A 21,535-nucleotide genomic window follows, 5' to 3' on the forward strand; every position below is an offset into this window, starting at 1 on the left:
TGGCACATATCACATGGCCCCCATGGCTGGAGGGGGTGTGGCATATCCCTCATGATGCCAGAGGCACTCCTTCTGGTAGAGCTGGATGGAGCTGCTGACTAACTGCTCGTACTTCTTACTCAACCAGAAGCTAGCATTTCTTCCGTAGAAACACCATTGTCTTTGGTGCCCTCTGACTTACAGAAGACTCCCTGAATGTGATGCAGCTGCTTGAAGATCTCATGTGCCCAATTTGTTGCAATCTGTTTGATGATCCTCAAGTTTTGCCTTGCTCACATAACTTCTGCAAAAAGCACCTGACAGGTCTCATAGAGGGGACTGTGCAGAATTTATTGTGGAGACTATCATCATTCAAGTGTCCCTCCTGCCGTAAGAAAATGTCAGCTACTGGAGTTAGCAGGCTGCAGGTTAATTATTCCCTGATGGGTATTGTGGAAAAGCATAACAAGATCAAGATTTCTCCCAAGATGCCAGTGTACAAAGGACTCTTGGGGCAGTCCCTCATTGTTTTCTGCCTGACTGATATGCAGCTGATTTGTGGGATCTGTGCTATTCCTGCTGACCACACCAAGTATGTCTTATGATCTATTGAAGATGCCTATGCTCAGGAAAGGAATGCCTTTGATTTCCTCTTCCAGAGCTTTGAGACAATGTGTAGGGGAGATGCTCTTCCTCACTTGGATACCTTGGAAGCTAGCAAGAGAAAATACTCACAGTTACTGACTAAAGATTAAGATGAAATTAAGAAATTTTTTGAGAAGTTGAAACACACATTGGATCAAAAGGATAATGAAATCCAATCTGACTTTGAGATCATGAAATTTGCAGTTCTGCAAGCTTATGACGCAGAGGTTAACCAACTCACCACCACCTTACAGGAACGATGATTGGCTTTAACATTGCTGAGAATTTCAAAGACTTGTCAGAACCCATGATATTTCTGCAACAGATGTAGGAGTTCTGGGAGAAAATCAAAGTCATCAAGGAAATCCCTTTACCTGCCTCTTAATTTTCCCAGAAGCCCTTTGATGAAGAACATTGACCATGAGAACATCAAATTAGTAGATGTGGATACTTTCTTTGCCTCAGGGCACTGTCACATTCATTAGCAAGATTCCCTGGCACTTTCATCAGTTATTTGCAGTAGTCCTTCTGCTTGACTTTCTCATTTTCTTCAGTCCCACTGCATCCCTAAAGTGATCTTTATTTGATGAATATGCAGGCAATTCACTCTGTCAGCCTATGTTCTTTGGGTGTGTGCACCTTATTAGCTGTGGTCTCACCAATCCTTATCCACACTAACACAGAAGGCCTCTATGGCAATCCTGACAGCCAGAACAAGTACAGTGGCTTACTGAACTCCTGGAGAAAGATCGATCTGTAAGGGCAGTTCATGACATCAAAGCCACAGATATCAGGTTAGATAAATGAGATTTAATGCACAGGTACATTTTGATGGATGAGTTGTTACAAGACTTTATTTGGAAAGACAAGATTTGGACTAAGTGATATATGAAACTGAAGATGTGAAACACTAGAACTAGAGACCTTTGTACTTAAAGATAGAAAAAATATCATTGATGCCTTAGGAACTGAAGTTCATAGACTTGAGAATGAACGAAAAAATGAAATCCTGAAGTTCCATGTGTAAATCTGGAGATATTATAAAATGATACAATGAATCACTTCGGACACATGTTTGCCCAGCCACTCTGAAAGCCATTTCCTACCTTTTCATGCTGACTACAGAGCCATTCAGAAGACATGATTTCTAAGAAGAAAATATTCTGTGTGAAGAGCAATTGAAGAGTCCACAGAACCAGAACAACTTCTTAAATTCTATGAGACATTACAAGTTGGATTAATCTGAAAATCCTGCTTTTGTGATTCAGCATGGAACATTTTGGTATTTGAATTGCTTATAGTTTCTAATTTTAGCCTATCAATGTGTGTTGTACCTTGAAATAATGATTCTTCTCTTTACATTGGTAAAACTAAGTGTTATCCCCAGGATTATGACTTTCATTTTTTTTCCACTGAAGTTTTCATTCCATCCAAATCTGCCCATCTTGAATATGTTGGCTATATCTCAGTATGTGATTTTTAAACAGTCCCTGTTTCAGAGTCAATTTTTCCTCATAAAATGTGTAAATTGTTACTACATACCTTGTGACTTTGACCTGAGTCCTAACAGAAGCACTATCCTAACCTAATTATCCACATTGTTCATTCCAGAAATGACTTAGTTGCCGAACTGCATGAAGGTATTTTAGGACACTCTTTTAGTCCATAGTTGTTATACCTTTGTAAAATGTCTTCTTTATCTTTTTTTAATATTTCATTTAATTTTCCTTCTTTTATAATCCTACCTTGACTTTTACATTGTTGTAGTAATATTCTACTGAAGGGAAAAGTTTTCCTCATCAGTTGGATATGTTAATAATTCCCAAATTATGGTTCCTAATCAAAAAACAAGAAGGCAGGATCAATACTTCCATAACAAGAACTTCTATTTCACTTTTCTCAAGTGGTCACCGCCCAAGCACTATGACTCCCAAGAATAGAGTATATTGTCTGATGAAAGAATAGAATGATTATGTTCTTTTACCCAATAATTTCATTTTTAGGAATCTATTCTAAGGAAATAAAATGAATAGACCACAAAGATATAATGGGCTCCTCTCAGTGTTTCTTAAAATCAGCAAATAAGCAGGAAAACAATAGGAGGAAAAGTCAAATCTCTTTCAGAAAAGAATATATAAATCATTGTTGGAGCACCCAACAGGATTAGTCTACACATTGGATCCTATAGTCCAGTGTCAACAAGAGAAGTGATATCTTAAAATCACCAGAGACAAAGAAAGATCTCCATCCTTAAAATTCACTAATAGAGTCTCATTTATGTTTCTTATTTATTCATTAGAAAAAATAGATTTCAATTAAAAATAAAATACATACATCATACATTCATTTATTATGAACAATGTGTATTTTTTATTTGACAGGTAGAGTTATAGACAGTGAGAGAGAGAAAGAGAGAGAGAGAGACAGAGAGAAAGGTCTTCCTTCTGTTGGTTCACTCCCCAAATGGCCGCTACAGCCGGTGGTGCATCAGCCCAAAGCCAGGAGCCAGGTGCTCTTCCCAGTCTTCCATGCAGGTGCAGCAGCCCAAGCACTTGGGCCATCTTCCACTGCCCTCTTGGGCCACAGCAGAGAGCTAGACTGGAAGAGGAGCAACCAAGACTAGAACCCGGTGCCCATATGGGATACTGGCACCACAGGCAGAGGATTAGCCAAGTGAGCCACAGCGCTGGCCCCAACAATGTGTATTTTAAAAAATAAGATGGGATTGATCTTCTGTATACAAAGAGAATTGAAAATGAATCTTTACATGAATGGAAGGGGAAAGGGAGCGGGAGGGGGGAGGGTTGCGGGCGGGAGGGAGGTTGTGGGAGGGGAGAAGCCATTGTAACCCATAAGCTATACTTTGGAAATTTATATTCATTAAATAAAAGTTTAATAAAAAAAAATAAGATGGGAATGAGATACAAAGGTAAGTTTATTTTGGTGCATTAAAATTTGAAATTCGTGAATCTGGGTGATTTTTAAAAACTCATTGAAAATGTCTATTATAAAAATCTATATGGATATAAGTGTTTTTGAATCAAAATAATCTCTCAATGCATTTTACATGAATTCCTTGAATGGCCATTGTACATATTGTTTTGAAATTTATACACATCGTGCAATGGTTTAATAAAGTGAATTACCATATATGTCATAATGCATATTTTTAAAAGTTAAAATTCCTTAAATTTGGAGAAAACATTTTTAAGTGTAGTCACCATGTTTCACTTTTTTCTTCATCTTCCAAATCTTTCCTCTTATCCATTAATTATACATCTATATTTTCCCCTCATTAAAATCTTTAAATTTGCTTTTCACTTCTGCAGCTTAGATGCTATTTTCCTAGCTTCTGCACTGAAAGTTACTCCCCATTGTTATGTTTTAAGTTCATGTATTATCCATTAGTGAGGACTTTCAAGCTCTTCTGGCTTAAGCAACCCTTGTTCTCTCCACTGGGACCTATCACATTATTTTATTTTTTATCCAGAGCACTTCAAATATTTAAACTATTTTTACACAAAGCTATAATTTATACCACTTTCTTCAAATTTACTCTATGAGGGCAGAATTTTGACATTCAGGCCACTCCAGAATGACAAATTAATTATTAGAAAAATCAGGTATGTGAATCTCACTAGCATCAACACAAGTTGGTAATTAGCCGGTAACCCCATAAAGAAAAAAAAACTGACAATCAGAGCAGTTCTATTTTCTATGAAAGATTGATTTAGAAGCAACAACTCAGATGTAGCCAGTAGTATATATAGAAATGCCCAACTTCCAAAGTGACCACTGTAGCTGAGGGGACAGCCAAGTAGGGTCAGCAACATTGCAGGCAGAACTGTCAATTTCTTGTTAGAGATGCCACCTGCCTTTACCTGGCCAGCTCTCCTCCCAGGCCAGCCAAGTAATGAAAGTCAACAGAGTGCCTTCCCCCAGGAGGTTCACACTTCCCTTAGGATGTACCCCACGTGAAGAGATAGGTAGGTCTGGGCCTCTTAACTTACAAGGCCTAAAGCCCACCAGATTATTATCAAGCCCCTTCTATCAGGTTCTATTTGCCTCTCAATCAGAAAACTTAATTGTAGCTTAGACAGCACCTTTCTTAGCTCCTCTAATAATGAATCTGTCCTTTGTTCTAGACCCTGTCTAGCGTACTTGGGCCTCATTCCTTTGTAATCATAACCTCTACTCTACCACCAATGGCTCTACTCCCAACCTGTGTGTACTGATGGTCCTCTTCCCCACTTAATGCTGTAGAATTGTTCAAACCTGGTAAATGCCACTCTTAGGATCATTGGTTACTATCCTCACTCTGTCTTTTATGACCTTGTCTAAATATGATCAGAGTCAGCAAACTTGGAAGGCTTCCATAGCCTTGGCAACTCATGACGACAGTCTAGGGTGGTTACTGGCGCCATAAACTAGAGTGTCAATTTGTTGGGTCAACAACAGGAGCCACTGTGCACTTGCTCCTCATGTGGGATCTCTGTCCTTAATGTGCTGTACATTTTGATTTAATGCTATAACTAGTACTCAAACAGTATGTTTCACTTTGTGTTTCTATGTGGGTGCAAACTGTTGAAATCTTTATACCTAATTGATCTTCTGTATATAAAGAGAATTGAAAATGAATCTTGATGCAAATGGAAAGGGAGAGGGAGCGGGAGAGGGGAGGGTTGCGGGTGGGAGGGAAGTTATGGGAGGGGGAAGCCATTGTAATCCATTAGCTGTACACTGGAAATTCATATTGATTAAATAAAAGTAAAAAAAAAGAAATGTCTAACTTGGGCTGTCTGGGAAATTTTATCTGCTTCTCTAAAAGAAATCAAGATGTGATATATTTTAAGGGACCATAGCCCTTTTGCAGACATGGAAAGGGTAGTTGATGGGCTGTGATTACCTGGGCACACAAGTGTAAAAAAATGGGTCTCTAATGGCTGAAGCACTAATTTACCAGTCAGTACATATGGGTTTCAGAACTGGAGACACATGCAGCCTGTGATGGAAACAGGTTGGAAACACATGAAGGAATGAAGAGGATGCAGTAAACCAGTGCTTAGAGATCATTTATAAAACTTAAATGCTTATCATTACAGCTCCCTTGTTAATTATAAACCAAAAAAAAAAATCAGAGTATTGAAGAAAAGGAAGAAAAAAGAGAACAGCAGACATGTATGAAATGCTATACAATGTACCACAAATAAACAAGGACACAATCACTTTTTTTAAGAAAAATGTTAACAAAGTTAATAAACCATTAGGAAAAAACAATTAAGGAACTAATGGGAAAAGTAACACAAATAATCAGTTTAGGAATTAAAACAGAATCATTCTTTTGTAGAGATTACAGTTTTGACCAAGATACTAGAGAAAGATATGAAATTCTCAGGACTAAAATTTGACTACAGAGATCAATATCCACCCTATTTTGAAAATCAAGTTTCCAAAAACCAAATATAACATAAAATAGAAAAACTCCTATATAACCCAAGTAATTGAATCACATTTTGAAAACTCCAGAAAGTCACACAATGACAATTTCAGGTCCAGAATCAGAGAATACTTCAAAATTTTACAGAAGAAAAAACAAATTTACATTTCAAAGACCTACCCAAAGTGAAAATAAGCAAAGCTATTTTTTAGTTTCTTTTGGAAAACCACCATTACAGTGAGGATGGTGCAAGCAGGCCAGGACTTGAAATTAAAAAGGGGGGCTGGCACTGTGGCACAGCAAGTTAAAACCCTGGACTGAAGTGCCAGCTTCCTATATGGATGCCGGTTCTAGTCATGGCTGTTCTTCTTCCAATCTTGCTCTCTGGTATGGCCTGGGAAAAGCAGTAGAAGATGGCCCAAGTCCTTGGGCCCTTGCGCCAATGTGGGAGACCCAGAAGAAGCTCCTGGCTCCTGGCTTTGGGTTGGTGCAGCTCTGGCTGTTGCAGCCATCTGGGGAGTGAACCAGTGGATGGAAGACCTCTCTCTCCCTGTCTCTACCTCTCTCTCTGACTCTGTCTTTCACATACATAAAATAAAGCTTTAAAAAAAAGAAATTAAAAAATAAAGTTTTGGGTCAAGACTTGAAATAAAAATTGTTTTATTAAAAGCATCTCTTTTATAAACAGAGCTACTAGTATCCTCAGAAAAGTATTGATGTAATAAATGAAATCATCTAAGAAAATACATAAACAGGAAGCAGGGACATAATAAAAAATGCAAGGGTGGTTAACAGTCCCAGACAAGCCATCCAGGCAGGTAAAAATCACAAGAAGAAAATCCCATGGTCATTTAGATTCCATGTTGGAAAGCATTTAGTAAAGTTCAGCAGCTAGAAAAGAGAAAACTGCTAGCAGAGCAACAACAGAAAAGCCAGTGACTTCTTTACTGTGACTGAGAGTGAAATGAACCTACAGCAAACGACGCAAACAATAAAGGCTCATTGAAAGCTTTTTTCCTTTCAGTAAACCTAGCCCATGATTCCTGCACTCTTAGACTTTCTACTACAGGTGTAATCAAGGAAATTAAACAGCAAACAGTATGTGTGTGTTCTACTCATTACTAAGTACTAGCAAGAAACAGAAAATAATAATAGAGAACAACAGGCAGACTAAAAAAAAGTGAAATTGGAGAAAAGGATTAAATTTTGTGATATCCTTAAATATTCTTTAAATCAATACTTTAAAAACCTTAACTCAGCCCAACTTCCAAAGTGACCACTGCAGCTGAGGGGATGGTCAAGTAGGGTCAGCAACATGCCAGGCAGAACTGTCAATTTCTTGTTAGAGATGCCACCTGCCTTTACCTGGCCAGCTCTCCTCCCAGGCCAGCCAAGTAATGAAAGTCAACAGAGTGCCTTCCCCCAGGAGGTTCACACCTCCCTTAGGATATACTCCATGTGAAGAGATAGGTAGGTCTGGGCCTCTTAACTTACAAGGCCTAAAGCCCACCAGATTATTATCAAGCCCCTTCTATCAGGTTCTATTTGCCTCTCAATCAGAAAACTTAATTGTAGCTTAGACAGCACCTTTCTTAGCTCCTCTAATAATGAATCTGTCCTTTGTTCTAGACCCTGTCTAGCGTACTTGGGCCTCATTCCTTTGTAATCATAACCTCTACTCTACCACCAATGGCTCTACTCCCAACCTGTGTGTACTGATGGTCCTCTTCCCCACTTAATGCTGTAGAATTGTTCAAACCTGGTAAATGCCACTCTTAGGATCATTGGTTACTATCCTCACTCTGTCTTTTATGACCTTGTCTAAATATGATCAGAGTCGGCAAACTTGGAAGGCTTCCATAGCCTTGGCAACTCATGACGACAGTCTAGGGTGGTTACTGGCGCCATAAACTAGAGTGTCAATTTGTTGGGTCAACAACAGGAGCCACTGTGCACTTGCTCCTCATGTGGGATCTCTGTCCTTAATGTGCTGTACATTTTGATTTAATGCTATAACTAGCACTCAAACAGTATGTTTCACTTTGTGTTTCTATGTGGGTGCAAACTGTTGAAATCTTTATACTAAATTGATCTTCTGTATATAAAGAGAATTGAAAATGAATCTTGATGCAAATGGAAGGGGAGAGGGAGCGGGAGAGGGGAGGGTTGCGGGTGGGAGGGAAGTTATGGGAGGGGGAAGCCATTGTAATCCATAAGCTGTACACTGGAAAGTTATATTCATTAAATAAAAGTTTAAAAAAAATCAATACTTTAAAAACCACAGATGATTCAACAGAAAGAGTGTCATATAGATGATGAAAAAAAAAAGGCTCTGAAGCCAATAAACAGCCATTAAATGGTAACTGACCTGAGTTAGTTTACTCCAAGCTCCAAGTAGGATCCTCTCAGGAAGAAGCAGGTGGGAGCCCAGCAATGAGCAGGACCAGAGAGGAGAAAACTCCCACCGCTCGCTGCAGGGAGGGTGGCGCACAAGAGGACGAAGTTTCAGAAATGAACCCAAGACTCCTTGCTTCTGCCTCCAGCAAGACCTGGAGTTATACAGCAGCATTATGGAGGATGCTGATTGGCTGCATCTTTTATGACGTGTGCATCCTCACAGCTATGCAAGCAGTCCAATCAGGCGTGGTAGCCTAAACGCTATGTAATCCCGCGAATCTTGATGTCATAGTAGTCAACCAGTTCCGTGGTGGAGAGGCCCTAGGAGGGCCTAGGAGCTGTCATTTACGGGATCCTCAGTTCCTCTCTTCTCCCCGGGGTGACCGGATTCCCCAAGTTTTCTGAATAGCTCAGAAGCTGAGTCTCAGCGCATGGACCCTGACTTCTCAGCGTGGCTCTTTCTGGGAGTCTGACCACGTTTTCTGTTGGTAGTAACAGTGTCACAGAACAGGTAAGTTAATGAAACAGTTTTATTCTGTTCAGGGCTTTGGTCCAGGTTTTAGGGGTGACAAGAGGACACTGCATTTTGGTCTTGGATGTCATCTGAGCCTTTACATGTTCCTTTTACAGGCTCTCATCTATCTCTGAACTTTCAAATAAGAAATTTTAGCTAGTCACATTTATCAATGTTTTTAAAACTGTTTTTGTTCCATGACAAACTTCCCAAGTCCAAAGATATAAACCTAGTTTCTTAAGTTAGTTTTAATTTTTATTTTGATGTAGGGTGATTGTTTTCAAAGTTATCGGAGTATAATTGACAAACAAAATTTATATATATTCAAGGCCTGCAACTTGATGCTTTGATATGTGAAGAGACTTTTTAAAAATTTATAGAAATTTCACTATTTAATTGTGTTTTTCACAAGCCTTTTGGAGTTCCTTTGTACATATACATTCTGAAATGATTAAGACAATCAAACTAATATATCCATCACCTTACATAGTTTTTAAAAGAAAACCTAGTGCCTTAACAAGTTGTGAGTATCTAATCATATATTCATAACATTTCTGGGCTGTACATTATCTCCTAACTGTAACTCAACTAACATCTTCCATTTCCTTCACTCTCAGCACCTAGCAACCACTATTCTCTTCTGTGCCAAAGTTTGACTTTCTGAGATTCCATAAATAAGAGAGAGTGTGTGGTATATATCTTTCTGTGACATTTCAATCAGCCCAATTGTATATTCACAATCTGGATTGTGACAAAATGTCAGAATTTCCTTGTTAAGGTTGAATGTGATTCCATTGTGTGTGTCTGGCATTTTCTCTATTCATCTTTCATAGACAGTGTTTATTTATATATCTTGTTCTTGTGAATAGTGCTCACATGAACATGGTTGTGAAGATGTATCTTTGAGATAGTAATTTATTTCTTTAGATGCACATCCAATAGTGGGAATGCTTTATCATTTGTTAGCTCCATTTTTAATTTTATTTGAGACACCTCCATAGTGTTCTCCATAGTGGATGTACTAATTTAAATTTATATAAACAATTTATATGTTCCCTTTTCTCCAATGCTGGTTCAATTTTTATGTTTTTTACTATTTTATAATAGCAATTTTTACATATGTGAGATCATAACCATTGTGGTCTTGGTCAGCAGTGCTGAGCCCCTTTTCAAATGCCTGTTAGCTGCTTATGGAAAAACTGATCTGATCCTTTACCCATTTTTTATTACAATATTTCCTTTTGAATTGTGTCTATTCTTTATATTAATCCTTTAATCAGCTATGATTTGCCAGTATTTTCTCTCATTCCTTGCTTTCACTTTTCAGCTTTTCCTTTAGTATACAGAATTTTTGTTTGCAGTCCTACTTCCTTATTTTTGCTTTTGTCACCTGTACATTTGCTGTCATACCTAAATAATTATAAAAGTCTGGCAAAGACACAGTTGTAGGTGTTGGTGAAGTGAATCAGTGGATGGGAATGTCTTCTCTCTCTCTCCTTCTCCCTCTCCCTCCCTCTCACTCTCTCCCTCTCTGTTTCTCTGTGTGTCTCTTTTTCTTTGAAACTAATTAAATAAGAAATTTTTTAAAAACTTCATGGAGTAATTGGTAAATCAGAGCTAGATGATAGTGAGTTCCTTGTGTTGCATAGCATTGTGGGTGACTATAGTCCACAGTAATGTATCCCATATTTTAGGAACAAATAGAGGAAAGGTGCTCCAAGGCCCTGATTTTGAAGTATAATGTCAGAGAAGGGAAAATGTTATTTACTCCGATTTATTCAGTACACATTGAATGCATGAATTAAAATCTCACACTGCAGTCTATAGGTATGTATAATTATTGTCAACAAAATAAACTCAAAACATCATTCTTGGTGTGTAACATTAAGGGGTGTTAAAATACTTAAATTAGTATCACAACTAAAATTATGATCTTTGGAAGCAGTTTATTCATACAAACATAATCTAGAAATATGTGAATTGGCATTTTTTAAAGATTTATTATATTTATTTGAAAGAGTTACAGAGAGAGGTAGAGACAGAGATAGAGGTCTTCCATTCACTGGTTCACTCAGTCGCAATGGACTGAGCTGAGCTGATCCAAAGCCAGGTTCTTCTCCTGTGTCTCCCATGTGAGTGCAGGGGCCCAAGGACTTGGGCCATCTTCTACTGCTTTCCCAAGCCAAGTAGAGAGCTGTATCAGAAGAGGAGCTGCTGGACTAGAACTGGTGCCCATATGGGATGCTGGAATTTCAGGCCAGGGCTTTAACCCACTGCACCACAGCACTGGCCCCATGAATTGGCATATTGTCATTCTAAGTGGAGTGATTAGGAGGCAGTATTTTACCTTACACTGGTAATTAGTACAACTTTTAAATTGTTTCATATAAGAAAAATGAAGTATTTCTTTAAGTGTATATGGAATTAATTTTAATTAGGACAATATCACAAGAAATATGGAATTAAATTGCAGGTTAATTTTGATGCAAAATCTTGTTGAAAAACATGCATAATTCTATCATACAAAATGATATCCATGAATTGTAAGGCCTTTGCATTTATGGGCTTAAATATTTTTTAACCAAAATGAGCATATTTTAGTTTCATGTTCCAGAAAATATGTGAAACCCCCTCATATTTGCTCATCTTATTTTCTTCCATGAAGCCCAAACTCAGTCTGCCCAGTCCTGTCCCATATTTCAGTGAATATTCTATGCTTTGTGCTGTGTTGCAAGCTATGTAATCATAAGCACATTCTAACATAAACACATTTCCATTAATCCCAAATGCTTCATGTTATTTATAGCACTCTTCATTAACCATCAGCCCCAGCACAGGCATTAATCTAAACCTATCTCCAGAGATTGACCTTTCCTGGACATGTCATAATGGGAAACAGGATGTTAGAGTATATGGGGATGGCTTTAAGTTTCTTCTCTTTCTTTGTCTTTTGAATTGTATTATTTTGTGATCTATCATTTCTTAATTAAATTTGATTATAAAATAGTATAGCATTATAAAAGATATACTGAACATTGCTTTCTTTACATATGAGTATTTGGGTTGCTTTCACATTTGGTTTCATAAATATTGCTTCAGTATTCATGTGCCTGTGGATTGTGTCTCTCTTAGTGGCATATCTGGCAGAGAAACTGCCGAAGCAATAAATAATCCCATGTAGAAATTGCTTGGAGGGCCGGCGCCGTGGCTCAATAGGCTAATCCTCTGCCTAGCGGCATGGACACACGAGGTTCTAGTCCCGGTTGGGGTGCCGGATTCTGTCCCAGTTGCCCCTCTTCCGGGCCAGCTCTCTGCTGTGGCCTGGGAGTGCAGTGGAGGATGGCTCAAGTGCTTGGGCCCTGCACCCCATGGGAGACCAGGAGAAGCACCTGGCTCCTGCCTTCAGATCAGCGTGGTGCGCTGGCTGCAGCGCACCAACAGTGGTGGCCATTGAAGGGTGAACCAACGGCAAAGGGAGACCTTTCTCCCTGCCTCTCTCTCTCACTGTCCACTCTGCCTGTCAAAAAAAAAGAAAAAAAAAAGAAATTGCTTGGAAACTGGCAAATTATTTTCATAGTGGCTGCAATATTTTACTGGAAAATGTATGAGGGTTCCCTGTTCTCCACATCCATGTCAACATTTATCTATAGTGAATCAGAATCATTTGACTTAATGTGAAGTGCTATCTCCCTGAGGTTTTGATTTATATTTCCACAATGATTTATATTAAGTATATTTTTTAAAGATTTATTTTATTTATTTGAAAGACAGAGTTACAGAGAGAGGTAGAGGCAGAGAGAGAGGTCCTCCATCCACTGGTTCACTCCCCAGATGGCTGCAACCACTGGAGCTGTGCTGATCCAAAGCCAGGAGCCAGGAACTTCTTCTGGGTCTCCCACATGGATGCAGGGGCCCAAGGACTTGAGCCATCTTCCACTGCTATCCCAGGCCATAACAGAGAGCTGGATAGGAAGTAGAGCAGCTGGGACTAGAACTGGGGGCCATATGGGATGCTGGCATTTCAGGCCAGGGCTTTAACCCGCTGCATCACAGCACTGGCTCCAGAAGCATATACTTTTGCAGTATTAAAATCTCTTACTGAAATCAATGCTTCATTTAAAAATTGTATGGTTTTTTTGGTAATTTTTTAGTATAAAATTCAAGTTTTGTAGGGCCGGCGCCATGGCTCACTTGGTTAATCCTCCACCTGTGGCACTGACATCCCATATGAGTGCCAGGTTTTTATCCCAGTTGCTCCTCTTCTAGTCCAGCTCTCTGCTGTGGCCTGGGAAGGCAGTGGAGGACGGCCCAAGTGCTTGGGCCCTGCACCTGCATGGGAGGACAGGAGGAAACACCTGGCTCTTGGATGCAGATCGGCATAGCTCTTGCCATAGTGGCCATTTGGGGGCAGAGCCAACATAAAGAAGACCCTTTTCTCTGTCTCTCTCTCTCTCTCTCACTGTCTAACTCTGACAAATAAATTTTTTAAAAAATCAAGATTTTTTTCTTAAATTTCTTGTGGTATTTTCACTCTTTGATGCTACTTTGAATGTTATTATTAATTATATTTTTAGAATGTTCATCATTGTTAAACAGAAATACAATTGATACTTATATCTTCATATTCTGCAAAAATACTGAATTTTACTGTATTTTTGAGTTGGAGTTTAGTGACTTCCTCAGGATATATTGTACATACAAGACTATGTGTTGAATATTACAAGTCAACTTTGCTCTTTTGTTTGCAATCTGGAGTTTTATTCTTTTGCTTTGTTCATTTTTTTTAGCAGAATCATCCACTACACTGTTGAATAGAAGTGTTAAAAGTAGCAGTCTTATTCCCATTTTATAAGAGTTTATTGTAAATTTCCCATAGGTGCCCTTCCTGTGGTAGAAATTTGCCTCAGTTAATAGTTTGTTTAGGGTTTTAATCATAAATTGAATTTAGTTAATTTTTTTCTTTATTGATGAGGTTATCAAATCTTGATTTTCTGATTATTACATTAAATATTTACCCTTAATATTTTTATTTTTAAATTTGAGAGGCAGAGAGAGCTAGAACCCCTATCTTCTGGTTCACTCTGCATATGTCTGCAATGACAGGTCTGGACTGGAAACAAAATCCTGGCCTCCAATGTGGGTGACAGGGTCCCAGTTACATGCCCCATCCCCACAGCCTCCCATATTTTCCATTGGCAGGAAGCTGGATTCAGAAGCCAGATGTGAGAGTTGAACATAAACACTGTAGAATGCAATGCAGGTATCTTACCCAGATCTCAACTGAGACCAAATCTGTGCCTTTATGTCTGGTTTTGTTCAAATATCATACTGTTTAGATTACATTTGCTTTTGAATTAAGAGAATGTGAGGCCTTTAACTTTGATCTTATGTTCAAGAATATTTGGGTATTTAAATACTTTGATATTCCATATTAATTCTATACACTTTTTAAAATTTTTGACTGTTGGGATATTATGAAGAATGATTTGAATCTATAGATCACTAGGAACATTGATTCATTTTTTATATATTTTATTATCCATGAACAGATCCATGATATATTTTATATATTTCTTATATATTTTTATATATTTATATATATTTTATTATCCATGAACACATTTATTTGTGTGATCTTTAATTCATTTCAGTAACCCTTTATAATTTTCAATGTTTAGGTGTTTTATTTCCTTGGTTAAGTTTATCCCTAAGTATTTTATTACCTTTGGTGCTTTTGAAATTGAATTGTTCTCTTTATCACTTTAATTTACTTATTTTTAATTTTTTATTTATATAAGGTGAACAAATTTCATGTGTTTCATATATTCAGATTTAGGGACATAGTGATACTTCCTACCCTACTCCCTCTCCTGCCTAGACTCCCAATCTTCTTCCCTCCTTCACCATGATTTTACTTTTAATTTTTACAAGACATAGTTTCAGTTTATGTTATAATCATGTTTGACCCTCCACAAAGTGAAGGATTCAAGAAATAGAAAGTAGAAGAAAACCACTGTTCCTCGAGAGTAAAGAAAATGTTGTAAACAATAATCTCAAAATGCAAATTTTGCTCCTACACATTACATCTTTTATACTCTATATTAGTAACATATATCAAGGAAAACATATGATATTGTACTTTTTGAGACTCACTTATTTCACTAAGCATGATGGATTCCAGTTGCATCCATTTTATTACAAAAGACCAAATTTCATTCTTTTTTGTGGCTGAGTAGTATTCCATAGTGCGTAGATACCATTTTTTTTTTATCTAGTCATTACTTGGTTGACATCTGGGTTGATTCCATATCTTAGTTATTATGAATTGAGCTGTAATAAACATGGGCATACAGATAGCTTTAATATGCCAATATAACTTCTTTTGGGTACATTCATGGTGTGGAATGGCTAGGTCACATTGTAGATCTGTCAGATTTCAGAGGAATTTCTATGCTGCCTCTAGTAATGGTTGCACTAGTTTACATTCCCACCAAAAGTGTACTAGGGAACTTTTCCCCTACATCCTCACCAGCAGTTATTGCTTCGTATTTTTTTGTATGAGAGTGATTCTGACTCTGGTAAGGTGTAACCTCATTGTGGTTTTTATTTGCATTTCCTGGCCCAGGAGCCAGGAGCTGCTTCTGGGTCTCCCACATGGGTGCAGGGGCCCAAGGACTTGTGCTATCTTCTACTGCTATCCTAGGCCATAGCTGAGAGCTGCTTCAGAAATGGAGCAGCTAGGACTCAAACTGGTGCCCATATGGGATGACAGCACTTCAGGCCAGAGTTTTAAACTGCTATGCCACAGATCAGCACAGCTTCAGCCATTGCAGCCATCTGGGGAGTGATCCATCAGATGGAAGATCTCTCTGTTTACCTCTCTCTAACTTTGTCTTTCAAATAAATAAAATAAAGCTTAAAAAAAGAATAACTAAAAAAACTGTATGGTTATCTCAATAGATGCAGAAACCATTTGATAAAATACAACACTCTCTCACAATGAATAAACAAACAGGTTGTCATTCTTCTATTTGTTATTGTGATGTGTCACATTTGTTAATTTGTATATGTTGAACCATTCCTGCATACCAGGGATACCACTTGGTCCAAGTGAACAATCATATTTTGTTCATCTGTGATACTGGTTTATAATTCTCTTTGTTGTATATTTTTTTGGTTTTTGAATTAAGGTTATGCTGGTCTCATAGAAGCAGTATGGGAGAATTTCCTCCATCTCAGTTGTTTGAAATAGATTGAGAGGGATTGGAATTAGTTTTTCTGTAAAAGTTTGGTAGAGCTCAGCCTGTAACCATCCAGTCCTGGGCTTTTTCTATGTGGGGTGGGTCTTTATTTCTTATTTAGTCTCCATCTTGGTTATTGTTTTGTTTAGGTTTTCAGTGCCTTCATGCATCAATGTTTGGTAGTTTGTGCTTATGTAGGAATCTCTCCATTTCTTCTAAATTTCCCTATTTGTTGGCATATAGCTTTTTCATAATTTCTGATGAATTTTATTTCTGTGGTACCTAACATTTCCTTTTTTATTTCTGAATTTATTAATATGTGTCATCTCCACTTTTTTTTAATTAGTTAGGCCTGTGGTGTATCAATTTTATTTTTTCAAAAACAATTGCTCTTCATTTCACTGATCTTTTGTTTCATTTTTGTTTCAATTTTATTTCTTCTTTAACTTTAAGAATTTCTTTCGTCATACGAACTTGTGCTTTGGTTTATTGTTTTTCTAGGTTTTGAATGGATTGTTAGATCATTTGTTTGATCCTTTTCCAATTTTGAGGTAAGCACTAATTGCTATAAACTTAACTCTCAGAATTGCTTTTGCTGTATATCATAAGTTTTGGTATGTATTTTGTCATTTTCACTTCTTTCCTGTAATTTTTTATTTACTTTTTGATTTCTTCTATGACCCACAGTTCATTCAGGAGCAGGCTGTTCAGATTCCATGTGCTTGCATGCTTTCTAGTTTCTTATGTTCTTAATTTTCAGATTCATTCCATTGTGGTCAGAAAAGATACATGGTATGATTTCATTTTCTTTTAATTTGCTGAGATTTGCTTTATGGCCTAACGTATAATCTGTCCTAGAAGGAGTTCTATGCACTGGTGATAAGAATGTGTATTCTGCAACTATGGGATGAAATGTTCTGTATATGTCAATTCTGTCATTTTGGTCCATAGTGTAGATTAGTTGTCTTTTTCAATTTTTCTTTATCTAGTTGTCCTGTGTATTGATGAAAGTCTGATATTACTGTCACCCATTACTATTGAATTGAAGTCAATGTTTCTGTTAAGATCCATTAACCTTTGTTTTAAATAAGCAGGCACTGGGGCTGGAACTGTGACAAAGCAGGTTAAGCATTCCATATGGGCACTGGTTTGAGACCTCACTGTTCCACTTCTGATCCAGCTCTCTGCTGTGGCCTGGGAAAGCAGTAGAAGATGGCCAAAGTTCTTGGGCCCCTGTATCCATGTGGGAGACCCAGAAGAAGCTTCTGCCTCCTGGCTTCTGATTGGCTCGGCTCTGGCCACTGGCCATTTGAAGAGTGAACCAGCAAATGAAAGACCTCTCTCTCTCTCTCTCTCTCTCTCTCTCTAGCTCTGCTTTTCAAATAAATAAATGAATCTTTAAAAAGATGAGAAGCAATCATGCACCTGGCATTGGGTACATATACATTTACCATAGTTACATCTTTCTTTTGGATTGATCCCTTCACTAATACAAAATTCCTTTCTTTGTCTTGTTTAATAGCTTTTACTTTAAAGTCTGTTTTGCATTATATTATCATGGCTAATATTTATCTTTTTTTACTTTTTGTTATCATAGAATATCATTTTCCATCCTTTAACTTTCAAAGTCTGTATGTATTTTTGTAGCAGAGATGTGTTTATTACAGGCAGTAAAAAATGGACCTTGTGTTTTAATACATTCAGCTAGTCTGTATCTTTTTTTTTATTTATCCATCCATTTGAAAGTCAGAGTTACACAGAGAGAGGAGAGGCAGAGAGAGAGAGGTCTTCCATCTGCTGGTTCACTCCCCAGTTGGCCACAATGGCTGGAGCTGTGCCAATCCAAACCCAGGGGCCAGGAGCTTCTTCAGGTCTTCCTCATGAGACTTGGGCATCTTCTACTGCTTTCTCAGGCCATAGCAGAGAGCTGGATTGGAAGTGGAGCAGCTGGGACTTGAACCAGTGCCCATATGGGATGTTGACACTGCAGGCAGCAGCTTTACCTACTACACCACAGTGCCAGCCCCTTGATTTATTTTATTGTTTTTCTTTTGGGAACGTCATGGTTTTAAGATTGAGTTAATCTTACTCCTTATTGTGATGCATGCTCACCATTTATCTAGACTGTATATTTAACTACTAACAGTTTTTATTGGGCATAACTAGTTTACAAAAGTCTCACACACTAACATGCAAGAAGTTGTAGCTCATAATGTTTATTAATACAGGACCGAGTTTCACCTGAAGTATCAAATGAAGCTAAGTTAGTTTCTCCAGACTCCTTCACTCTGTATTTTGCTGTCACTTGCTGCTATTCAGGTGTATTAGATTGTGGCCTGTATGTTCCTGCTATTTTTCTGTGCAAGGGTATAGGAGTCAGCCCTGTATCATGAGAACATTACTCTTTACCTCTAAATGGATGTAAGCAAGCAACACTCAGGCTGTGTGCTTCAGTGTGGCACTATATAATAACAGATGCATAATAATTGTATATAATATTTCTTTTAAAAAAACATTTAGTTGAAACTCATATTTACACTGAAAGAGGAGAGAAAGAGAATGAGAGAGGTCTTCCATCCACTGGTTCACTCCCCAACTGGCCACAATGAACCAAAGCTGTGCCAATCTGAACCCAGGAGGCAGGAGATTCTTCCAGGTCTCCCATGTGGGTGCAGTGGCCCAAGGACTTGGACCATCTTCCACTGCTTTCCTAGGCCACAGCAGAGAGCTGGATCAGAAGTGGAGCAGCTGGGTCTCAAATCAGTGCCCATATGGGGTGCTGGCACTGCAGGCGGTGGCTTTACTCGCTATGCCACATTGCCAGCCCCTATATTTTATAAGAAGTTATTTCAAAAGGTCCATGGGCAATACACATTATCATTTGATTTTATAACCATGAAATTTTGAGTGCTTTTATATAAAGCTTAAAGAACTAAAAATCATTAGGATTATAGAATGTACGTATGTTAATTCCACAGAAGAGAAAAATCTACCCAACCTGGATCTCCAGGTTCAAATTGTTCAAACTGAAGGTATAATCAGAGGATATCACTATTCCTAATCTAGGTAATACTAGTGAGCAAAAATACAGTGTCTTCAATGGCAAAGGCTCCCACCTTTCAGTATTATGCCAAACTTATTAAAGAACATGATACTGGCATTTTTACAATGATGGAGTAATAAAAATTATCAGGGCAATTTATCAGGTTTATAATGCACGTCAAGAAAAAGTGCTGGCAGGGTGTGCAGGTAAAGAGCACAGTGTGCAAATTGTTGAATATTGTCAGGCAGAAGTGAGAAAATTGAGACAAACCATGATGTCTAAAAATATATAGGAACCAAAAGATTTCAGCAGGCAATGTTAAGCAGAGAAGCACCACATAGAAGTATGGAATCATTGTTTATTCAATGGAGGCCCTATCCTGGGTTCGCAACTGGGAGCTAGAAATACACTTGGAGACACAGAGGTCCTTGATCCTCTTCATGATGACTTTTACCCAACCAAGACAGTATCTCAGTCATTCTCACATGGAAGCAAGTGTCTTTATGCCTTGACCTCAGCTGTGGGCTCTTTCAGTTATGCTTCCTCCACTGCTGGACTTAAGTATTCTGCAAGTGGAGCAGATTTTCTTCCCCAGCAGAGCAGCTGGGGACAACAGTGGGGAATCAGATGTCAATGATTGTGAAAATGTAATTGATGCTACAGAGCCCTCTAGTGTTGAATAGTCACATTCAAATGATTTTCACCCATGATATATCCCAATGAGGACCCCAGTAACACTCAGGCTTCCCAGAGTTAATTAAACCAAAGATGCTCTCCAGTTAGCACACCTTCTCTCACTTGTTATTGAGAGAGGCGCTTGAGGACTTAATCTAGGAGAGCTTCCTTGTCAGATGCTTTGACCCCCAAGAGGAGAGTTCTTGCACACAGTAATCATAAGCCTCTCTCCCTGGTCCATGTCCTTGGATGCAATGTGCAAGCTTCATGACACAGAAAAATTAACAGAAGGAAGGAAGGAAGGAAGGAAGGAAGGAAGGAAGGAAGGAAGGAAGGAAGGAAGGAAGGAAGCTAGGTAGCAAGGAAGGAAGGAAGGTAGGTAGGAAGGAAGGAAGGAGAAAGAAAAGAAAATTGAATTCTGGTGCAACTCATGGGTTTACTGTAAATTTAGGTAAAGTGGGGGCCAGTGCTGTGCCATAGTTATTAAGCCTCTGCCTGTGGCACTGGTATCCCATACAGGTGCCAGTTCATACCTCGGCTGCTCCACTTCCAATACAGCTCTGGGCTAATGACCTGGAAAAGCAGTGGAAGACGGTGCAAGTGCTTTGACCCCTGTACCCATGTGTGAAGAAACTCCTGGCTTTGAGTTGGTCCAGCTCTGGCCATTGTGTCCATTTGGGGAGTGAACTAGCAAATGGAAGACCTCTCTCTTGGTCTCTCCCCTTGTCTGTCTGTGCCTGCTTGGCAAATAAATAAGTAACTATTTTAAAAAATTAGACAAAGTGAAATTTTTTTTATCTGTGTAATTTCTGTTCTATAAAGTAAATCAGAAATTAGAGACTAAGCATAATTGGTTTTCAAATTTCCTATACATCAAAAATTTACCTCTTACAGTATCAAGCAGTAAAATTTACTTTTTCAAAGAGGAACAAGTTTAACAAGAGCCTTCAAAGAACTTTCTATGATAAGCCAAATTCACTGTTGCCAGAAAAAAATTTGTAAATTTTAGGAAGGCTGGTTAGAATAAATCAGATATGCCTTCTCCTAGCCACATAACTTTGTGAGATTGAGAGAGTGCTTTGTTTCAACTTTTTTCTACTGATGAATATTGTCACTTGAAATTTTTTTCTTTAAAATTAAATATTAAGGCCGGCGCCGCGGCTCACTAGGCTAATCCTCCGCCTTGCGGCGCCGGCACACCGGGTTCTAGTCCCGGTTGAAGCGCCGGATTCTGTCCTGGTTGCCCCTCTTCCAGGCCAGCTCTCTGCTGTGGCCAGGGAGTGCAGTGGAGGATGGCCCAAGTGCTTGGGTCCTGCACCCCATGGGAGACCAGGATAAGCCCCTGGCTCCTGCCATTGGATCAGCGCGGTGCGCTGGCCGCAGCGCGCCAACCGCGGTGGCCATTGGAGGGTGAACCAACGGCAAAAGGAAGACCTTTCTCTCTGTCTCTCTCTCTCACTGTCTACTCTGCCTGTCAAAAAAAATTAAATATTAATTACCAGTAATCAATCATCCAAATAAGTACATGATAATATACATTATTTTTTATTCAGCACATTATAGTGACAAATCTAGAGTACTAGCACATTTATAGTATGTTCTGG

At 38.5% G+C, this 21,535-nt stretch overlaps 2 pseudogenes; both read left to right on the forward strand.

Annotated features, from left to right (window-relative positions):
• The first annotated feature begins 200 nt into the window (after positions 1-200).
• Positions 201-1,200, forward strand: LOC133755247 (E3 ubiquitin-protein ligase TRIM13-like; annotated as a pseudogene).
• A 16-nt stretch (positions 1,201-1,216) lies between these two features.
• On the forward strand, positions 1,217-19,939 carry LOC133755249 (BRISC complex subunit Abraxas 2-like; annotated as a pseudogene).
• The last annotated feature ends 1,596 nt before the right edge of the window (positions 19,940-21,535 follow it).

Source organism: Lepus europaeus, unplaced genomic scaffold, assembly GCF_033115175.1.
Source record: "Lepus europaeus isolate LE1 unplaced genomic scaffold, mLepTim1.pri SCAFFOLD_3_1, whole genome shotgun sequence".
NCBI lineage: Eukaryota > Metazoa > Chordata > Mammalia > Lagomorpha > Leporidae > Lepus > Lepus europaeus.